The sequence below is a fragment of the Canis lupus genome, chromosome 16 (genome assembly GCF_011100685.1).
Source record: "Canis lupus familiaris isolate Mischka breed German Shepherd chromosome 16, alternate assembly UU_Cfam_GSD_1.0, whole genome shotgun sequence".
In the NCBI taxonomy this organism is placed as follows: Eukaryota; Metazoa; Chordata; class Mammalia; order Carnivora; family Canidae; genus Canis; species Canis lupus.
The window spans coordinates 10,203,602-10,213,386 of record NC_049237.1 but is presented as its reverse complement, the minus strand read 5'-3'; positions in this window follow the sequence as shown (position 1 = coordinate 10,213,386).

The window sequence follows — 9,785 nt, the reverse complement described above, 5'->3', positions numbered from 1 at the left end:
CCCGGCGACAGCGTGAGCCTCGGGAACATCGCCACGTCGTGTGTAGCAATAACTCGTTCACTTTAGGGGCTGAGAGCTGCTCCCGGGGGATGGGCCCAGCCCGCGGGACCACTGCCCACTGCAGGGCACCCGGGCGGCTCCCAGGTCAGGGGCTCTTACCAATAAAACTGCTTTGACTATTCATGGACAGGTTTCCAGGGAAAATAATTCCATTTCTCTGGGATGCATGCCCAGAGGTGCAGTTTCTAGGTCACACGGTAGCTGCACGTTTAGTTTAAAAAAAAAGATTTTATTTTTTCATGAGAGACACAGAGAGAGAGAGAGAGAGAGAGAGAGAGAGGGAGAGGCAGAGACCCAGGCACAGGGAGAAGCAGGCTCCATGCAGGGAGCCCGACGCAGGACTCAATCCCGGGACCCCGGGGTCACGCCATGGGCCACAGGCGGGTGCTTAACCGCGGAGCCACCCAGGGGTCCCCGGTACGTTTAGTTTTGAAGAAGCCAGCAGACTGGTCTCCCAGCGCCTGTGCCATCTAACCACGGCCAGCCGTGGAGGAGAGATCCAGGTTCCCCCGGCGTTTGGTGGCTGCAGGAGGAGCTGAGAGGGGTGACGGCCGCTGGACCCACGAGGCCATCAGCTGCCAGGGGCTGCCCATCCCCTCCCGCCCTCGGGTCGCAGCTCTGCCCGCTGCTTCCATGGGGTGCAGCTGCCAGACGGCGCGTGCAGCTGGGCCACCTGGATGGCGCGTGTGACGGAACTCGTCAGGTTCACTCCTTAACTCGCAAGATTCCAGCGGGCAGGGACGGAGACCCACTGGTCACGCAGCCACTCACGACCAGCCTGGCAAGTACGTTCCTTTGCTTATTCAACCTGCCACCCACCAGCCAGGAGGGGCCTCCTGTGTCTTGGATCTCACCTGCCCTCTGCGAGTGCAGGGGCCCATGTCCAACCAATGGAGAGGTCACTTGTTACCGTTCTGAGCGGTGTGCAGTGATGTCCCACTGTGGTTTCCATAACGCGTCCCTGATGGCTGTGTTGCTGGGCATCTCCTCCTGTGCTTCGCTGCCAACCCTACCTCCTTGTCAAGAGACTGACTGCCGTCTCTGCCCATTTTGTGATTGGATCGCGCATTACTGTTAACTTGTAAGGTTTTATCTATTCTAGATACTAGTTCTCTTTGGAACATATGGTTTGCAAATTTTTTCTCCCAGCCTGTAATCTTTTCATCCTGGTCACGTGGTCCTGCACAGAGCACGAGTTTGAGTTTTTGATTCCGCTGAGGTCCAATTTATCCATCTTCCTTTTATGGATGGTGCTTTTGGTGTCAAGCCTAAGAACTCTGGCCCTAGGCCCTGAAGAGCTTCCCTTTTTCCCCAAAAGTTGTGGTTTCACTCTTTACACTTAAGTGCAGGACCTACTTAGAGTTCATTTCAAGGTGTAAAGTGTAGGTCAGGTTTCATTTTCTGAGTGTGCCTGTGGATGTCCAACGGCTCCAGCACAACTTGTTGTTAGACCTGCCTTCCTCCACTTAAGCGCTCTTGCATGTTTGTTGAAAGTCGGTTGGGCTCCTTTGTGTGGGTCCATGGCCAGATTCTCTGTTTTGTTCATCAGTCTGTGTCTATCATCCCCCGATACCACACTGTCCTGGTTACAGTAGCTACCTAAGGCTTACCACAGCCTACAGTTTGCAGAGCAAGACACACTCCCCAGTGTCGTCGAGCCAAGGAAAGAACCTCAATCCCACCATGACAACATGTGACCCGGGGCAGGACTCTTTCTACCAGAGCCAGCCAGCTGGTCAGTGTCTAGGGTGGGCAAGGAGTCTAGGATCTAGCAGGAAAGGGACGACCTCCCCACCAGCCACTCGTCACTGAATGGGGTCCCTGGTCAGTCCCTCCCGTGGATGTTTCTTTCCACTGCTTTGATGGAAAGACTCCCTTGTCCCCTGTTGCCAGCCTCAGGGCCTGGACCACCTCCCTCTGTTGGGTTGGGGAGTGTAAGATCCCCCCCACTGAATTGCTGTTCATCCCTCGGGTCCCACGGTAGCCTACCCTCCTCCTTCCTCTCGCTGCCTCTTGCTTTATTTCCAGGGCAAAGAGGAATATGGAGAAGCAGTTCTACTCTACTATGTCCAGGCTGGAGGCCTCGCTGTATTATTTTTATGTAGCAGATCTTTGGTTCAAACTCACATCTTTCACCCTAATTCTCCCTCTGCATCTTTTGTGCTATAATGACTCTCAAAGACAAGTTTTCAAGCAAATGAACAGCATGACAATTCAGATCGTTAAGGGACTTCAACACCATCAGCCCCGGGTGTTGTTTCAGGGCTTCCAGATGCGATACGTGATACGTGAATGATCTTCAATCCTCACAACATGCCAATTGTCCATGTAGACCAGCCCACATTGTTGCAAAATTCAAAAAACGTCAAAAATCTGTCTTCTTTCAAGAAATGATGGAAGCCTAGGAAAGCTATGACTTGAAACCCTTGACACATATTCATTATGTAAATCTATTGTCACACCAAGTGTAGAAATAAAAGGAAAAAAAAGAACTCAAGTAAATCCCACATAGACCAGAATCGTAACCATGACTCCAGTGCTCCAGGCTCCCCCAGAGAGCACTATAATTAGTGTTCTAATTCTGCTACACCCCCACAACCAAATGCTCGGTTTTCATGGTGTGGTTAGAGAGGCAGCACTTTGTAGATGGGACACCAGGAGTATGGAGCTGGTGGCAGCACATCATGAAACCCCTAGTGGTGTGTGAACAGCTATTGAACACCTCAATCCCCAGGTCCCTCCTCCCAGACATTCCCCAGAAAGTCTGGCACCTCGCTTTCCTCAAAACCTCCTGGAACAGAGTTTCCAAGTGGTCAGAGACTTGGGGTTAGTAGGACCTGAAGCTATGGACGAAATGATAAACTGAAGACTTGAATGGTGAGGAACAGCAGCACACAGCTCATTCACCTGGTCCTTCTCTCACTAATTCAGCAATCCTTGAGTAGCGACTTTGAGCCACACAGAATGTCAGAGGCGCTCATGGAGCCTTAGGATCCACAGAAAGACCCAAACTGAAGAAGTATTAAACAATAGAAAACACTAGAGGGACAACTTCCCAGTGCAAAGGAAACCTATGTGAGGGTCCCATATTGGCCTGGGGAGTTAGAGAAACCCACACTAGGAAGGGGAATCTGGACAAGACAGAGTCTGAGAGTGATAGGCTGCCCTAAAGCACCTGTGACTTCCCTGCTCTCAGCCATGGCGCCATCTGAGACAGCCACCCAGAGCCAACCTTCTCAAAGTCCCTCCAGAACTATCCAGAGCAGCCTTCCCAAACCCAGTCCTCCCATAGTCATCCAGACCCACTTTCCTAAAACTTATATTACAAAAGTATAATCCCATATATTAAAGGGGCTCATTGAACCCCAATCACAAGAATCATGACAAAAACTACATGTCGTACCATTTTGCCCAAAACCACGAACAAAGAGAAAATCTTAAAAGCAGCAGAGAAATAAGACAACTACACGGAGAAGGATGAAGGTAAGGGCGAGTGCTAACTTCTCATGAAGACTTCTGGTTGAAGACAATGAAGAAATTTCTTTACCATTTGAAGAAAAATAACTGTAAACCTAGAATTCTTTACCCAAAAAGAATATCTTTCAAAAAATGAAAGTAAAATAAAATATTTTCCATCCATACTATAGCCAGAAGAACTTACCTCCAGCAAACAGAAGAAAAATTACACCAGATGGAAATCTGGACCAACGTAAAGGAATGCAGAGCATCAGAAATGATAAGTAGATGGGAAATTATGAAGACTTAAAAATGAATTAACCTTTATAAAAGATAGCTGAATGTTTAGAGCAATAATGACAAAACTATATTGTGGAATGTATAACATATGTAAAAGTAAAATACGTTACAATAATAGCACAAAGAACAGAAAGGAAGAAGTAGGAGCATAGTGTAAGTTGCATTTACTATATGGGAAGGGGCACGATCTTGCTCAAAGGCAGGTCAATTAAAGATTTATATCATAAACTCTAAAAAACTAAATAAACCACTAAAGTATCACAATAAAAAAATAGCCAATAATGTAGCAACATAAATGATATGGAATTATAAAAAAGAAATGGTCAATGAATCCAAGAGAAAGTAGAGAAACAAGAAAAAGAGAACAAACAAACGGGACAGTAGAAAACAAGTAGCAAGTGGATAGAATTAGACTCAACCATGTCCATAGTCACACTCAGTATAAATGGTCCAAAACCCACTTAAAAGTTAGAGATTGTCAGATCCAATGAAAAACCACAGCCCCAGCACATAATAGCCACCAGAAAAATGACTTTATTTCTTTTAAGGTTTTATTTATTTATTTGAGAGAGAGAGTGAGAGGACAAGCAGGCAGAGCAGCGGAGGTAGAAGGAGAAGCTGAGCAGGGAGCCTGACTCGGGACTCTATCTCAGGACTCCAAGACCATGGCCCAAGCCAAAGGCAGACACCCAACCTACTGAGCCACCCAGGCGCCCCGAGAAAGTGACTTGAAATGCAAAGATACAAATAAGTTAAATGTAAAGGATGCAAAAAGATATTCCATACTAATCGAAAGCAAGTAGTCGCACGTTAATGTCTGACAAGGTTGATTTCAGACCCAGACTGTTAGAGGGGAGACACAGAACTATGTCGTGAAGAAATAGATGTCCGATCATCAAGAGGACATGACAAAAGTCCTAAGTGCTTATGTACCTAACAGAGCTTCAGGATACATGAAGCAAACATGATAAAGACAAGGAGGTAGAAACAGTAGAGTCACGGATTTCAACATCCCTCTCAGTAAATTGATGGCGGATGTAGACAGCCCATCAGTTACAACACCGAGGACCTGACCTGAGGGACATTCCAGAAGAACATGATACTTGGCAGCAGCAGAACATACATTCTTTCCAAGTGCAAATGGAATATTTGTCAAGATAATCCATAGTCCGGGCCATGAAACAAATCTTAACAAATTGTGAAGGATTTTAGTCATAAAGATATGTTCTCCAATCACGAAATGAAATTAGGTTGTAAATCAATACTAGAAACATGTCTCGAAAATCTGTGAATGTTTAGTAACTAAATAAAATGTTTCCAAATAAGACATTGAACAAAGAAGAAACTTTAAGAAGAAATTAGAAAGGGTTTTGAACTGAGTGACAATGAAATGCACTGTATCAACACGTGCAGGCTGCCGCTGGAGCAGCGTCTGGAGGGAAACACATATCACTTAGCACCTACCCTAGAAAAGTTTGTTTAAAACCAACAATTCCAACTTCCATCTTCCATCTTAGGAAACTGCGGGGGAGGAATAAAAATCAACATAGTACGAGAAGGAAAAAAAAATCATACGGATGAGAATGGAAATCCATGAAAAAAAAAAAAAGCAAAACAACAGCAAGAATCAATGAAACAGAAAGCTGGTTCCTTCAGAAAATTGATGTAATGAATAAGTCTTTGGCTAGACTGACCAGGAAAACCAAGAGAACAAAAAAGTCACGAACAGCAGGAGTGAGAAGTGGCAGCCCTTCAGGTGATATAGATATTAAGAGCATAATAAGGGACTATTGTGGACAGACGCATGCCAATAATTCTGACAACTAAGACAAAGTGGGCAAGGTCCTTGGATGACAAACTACCGAAGCTCACTCAAGAAAAGAAGACAAACAGCCTTATGTCTGTTAACAAAATTGAATTTGTAGTAAAAACCAAGGGACAGATAAAATTCCAGGCCCAGGGAGCTCCACTGGGGGAATCCACCAATATTTAAGAAATAAAATGGGGCACCTGGGTACCTCAGTCGGTGATGCAACTGCCGTCAGCTCAGGTCATGATCTCAGGGTCCTGGATTCAACCCTCATGTTGGGCTCCCTGCTCAGCGGGGAGTCCGCTTCTCCTTCTGCCTCTGCCCCTCCCCCCACTCATGCGTGCACTCGCTCTCGCTCTCTCTCACTCACTCAAATAAATAAATAAAATCAAGAAAAAAAAAGAAAAAGAAATCAAACCAATTCTAGACAAACTGTGCAGAGAAGTGGACGAGGGCCCTGCCCATAAGTGGCCAGAAGTCTCTGCTACCAAAACCAAAGACATTCCCCCAAAATAAAATAAAATAAAATAAAATAAAATATAATATAATATTTTCACAAGCATGGGTGTAAACATTCTCAACATAGTGTTAATAAATTGAAGCTAACAATATTTAAAAAGATAAATCACAACCAACTGAGGTTCAATGTAAGGTTGGTTTAAAATTAAACTATTGGGGACACCTGGGTAGCTCAGTGGTTGAGCATCTGCCTTCAGCTCAGGTCATGATCCCAGGGTCCCAGGATCGAGTCCTGCATCGGGGTCCCTGCAGGAAGCCTGCTTCTCCCTCTGCCTCTGCCTCTGCCTCTGTGTGTGTGTCTTTCATGAATAAGTAAACAAAATCTTTTTTAAATAATCAAATTAAATTAACAACTAGTATAATCCACCATATTAATAGGCAGAAAGGAAAACGCACATGTCATCTCAATGCAGAAAAAGCAGCATCCATCCCCAGCAAATTAAAAACAGAAGGGAACTTTTTCAAACTGATTAAAGTCGTGTACAAAAACACCATAGGTAACATCACATTGACAGAGGAGCAGTAGACACTTTCCCTCTGAGATCAGTGACAGGACAAGGCCTCCACTTTTCACTGTTCTGTGTGACATTCTTATGCGGTTCCAGCCACTTCAGTAAGACAGGAAAAAGAAATAAAAGGGAGCAGAGAAAGAAAAGTCTTTTCAGCAAATCTGTGGTGAAACAGCTAGAGATAGATAAATACACAAAAAGGAACTGAGAAGAAGAAAGAAAAGAAGGAAAAGGAAAGAAAGTAAGAACGAAAGAAGAAGAAGAAGAAGGAAAGGCAAAGAAGTATAAGAGAAAAGAAGAAAGAAAGGACAAGAAAAGAAAGAAAGAAGAAAGAAAAGAAAGAAAAGGAAAAGAAGAAAGAAAGAAAGAAAGAAAGAAATTGATAAATTTGCATCATATACAAACATAAAGTTAACCACGGTTCCCTAAATGTACAGCCCTGAAACATCACACTTCCACAAGAAAATATAAGAAAATGTCTTTTTATTTATGTTGGACTAAGATTCTCTGATGCAACAATTAATATTGATCCATAAACACAAAAAAATGATAAATTAATCTTCATGAAAATGTACAACTTCTGCTCTTATAAAGAATAAAAAGACAAGCCACAGATGGAAAGACAATATTTTCAAAATACGTCTCAGCAAACCACCAAAACTGAGGAAGCAAACCAAGAAAGAAAGAAAAAGACAGGAGTTCCACCAGCCAGAGAGCAAGCAGGAGAGGGGTGAAGAATTTCCCAAGACCTTGTCTTGGGAAAGGGGCTTGTCTGTCCGCGGAGCAGGAGAGATGCGTGCGAGACCGACAGTGTTCGCCACAACAGCTGCTGTGTATTGAGTGTATGAAGAGGAGATTTTTCCACTCAAGGATGAATTTCTGATGGTGTGATGGTTAATCTGATGTGTCAGGTCGCCTGGAGTGTGGTCTCAGAGAGCCGGTCAAACACTTTTCTGGCTGTTCCTCTGAGGGTGGCTTTGGATGAGATTAACATTTAAATCAGGCGGGATCCCTGGGTGGCGCAGCGGTTTAGTGCCTGCCTTTGGCCCAGGGCGCAATCCTGGAGACCTGGGATCGAATCCCAAGTCGGGCTCCCGGTGCATGGAGCCTGCTTCTCCCTCTGCCTATGTCTCTGCCTCTCTCTCTTTCTCTCTGTGTGACTATCATAAATAAATAAAAATTAAAAAAAATTTAAATCAGGCAATTTTGAGTAAAGCAAATCACCCTCCATAATGTGGGTGGGCCTCGTCCAATCAGGTGAAGGCCTGCCTAGAACAAAGGCTGACTCCCCCGAGCAAGGGAGAAGTCTGCTCTTCCTGGGCCTCCAGCTGCCGGCCTTCCCCCGGCAGATTTTGGAGTCACCAATCTCCACCATCGTGTGAGCCAACTCCCTAAAGTAGATCTATTTACACACTTACCTCCAGTTGGTTCTGTTTCTCCCTGACTCACACGGCTGGCTTTCCAGACTGCGAGGGGTCTGTTGGCCACCGACACCCGGACTGTTAAGCCAGAGTCACACGCGGACCATGTTGATTAGGCCTCATCCTGCCTCACGAACCATAATTTCCAGAAATGAAAACTTGTGCGAGCCTGGAAATGGCAAGTGAGCCTCCCAGGTTCCCGAGCTGCACCTGGTGCTTACGTGTTAGGAAACACCCTCACTGGCCATCGGTCTGATTCTCCGGCAGAGCCGTGTCTGCACCGCGGGTGGGAGGAGGCGTGAGTTTGTGCGTGGGGAGGCATGCGAGGGGGCGCCAATCTGTCCCTTCCACGCAGGAACGCGGACAGCACCCGAGCCTGGAAACCAAGAAGTTGCAGCAGATACTCATTCTTCAGATACAAGGACGCGGAGAACAGACAAGCATCTCAAAGGGTCCAGAGTGGCTGCATCTGGGGCCTAAGAGTTTGGGGTGGGCAGGGACTGAGCAGTGATCACGGCTTCCCTTCAAAGTCCAGAGCTTTTGTCCTACAAATTATAAAGTTACAGCTTATAACCTCTTGGTGTCAGTTTATTAAAAAAAAAAAAAAAATCAGTCGACCAGATATCTGAAACCGCCACATGGAAGACACTGTGCTGGGCTCAGCGGTAGACAGGCAGAAGTAAGAAGAGAATTAATGTCCTCAAAAAGCTTCAGAAGATTTAGGCATTTTCAACCAGAGCAGTCAAATATCTGAACCATGTAATAAACAGTATCAAACAACTGAAAACAATAAAAGTGATACAAAAAAATAAAAAAAGAATGTGTAACTGGATTGTCTCTGGTCTTCCCAAGACACCACAAACTTAACAAATGCATTTAGGTTTTACTAACAACCAAAGCAAAATCACCTAAGTCCAGAAAACACTTTTCATTTCATTTCTTTTCTTTTCTTTCTTTTCTGTTGTCTTCATCAATTTATATGAACCAAATCCATTGTGAAATGAGAGTAGCAAGTATCTCAGAGGAAATCGTTGCTTAACTGTTGGAGGTTAATGTGTGTGAAATTAATCTGGACCTGAATTTTGATGTGATATTTGTATGGAAAGGAGAGTTATTTTTTAAGGTGTTGGAGCCTAGAGCTGTACTGGGTAAACTATCATATGAATAAAATGAAAGCATATATATACCTGCTGAAAAAAAAAAAAACAATACAAAAAAACCAAAAGTGCATTGTTTGTTAGAATTTTAGGCTCATTAGGAGAAAAGATGACAATGCTTCAGACTGGAACGTTTCCCTCCATTTTGCATCCATCCACACTACACTGAACACAGCTACAACCTCGTGTGACACATCTCTGCTAGAGAGGAAAATGTAGCTTGGTATCTCGATCACACAGATATTAAAACAAGTGCATTTTCCTCTCTTTAAACTGATGATGACCTATGGCTAATCCCCAAGCCTATTTCACTGGGTGACAAAAACTAAAACCCTATCAGTCATGCATGAACAGCTATTTATTTTGTTTAAAGCCAGTCAAGTATTAAAGATATGAAACACAATAATACATCTAGATCTCTTCAGTCTAGAAAAATATATCATTATTTGGATGACAGTTCTAGCATACTCGGTACTGCACAAAGGCTTTCTCTAGAATGGATAAAATTAACAAATAGCCATAAGGAAATTAAGATTATTTTCAAAAAGAAAAT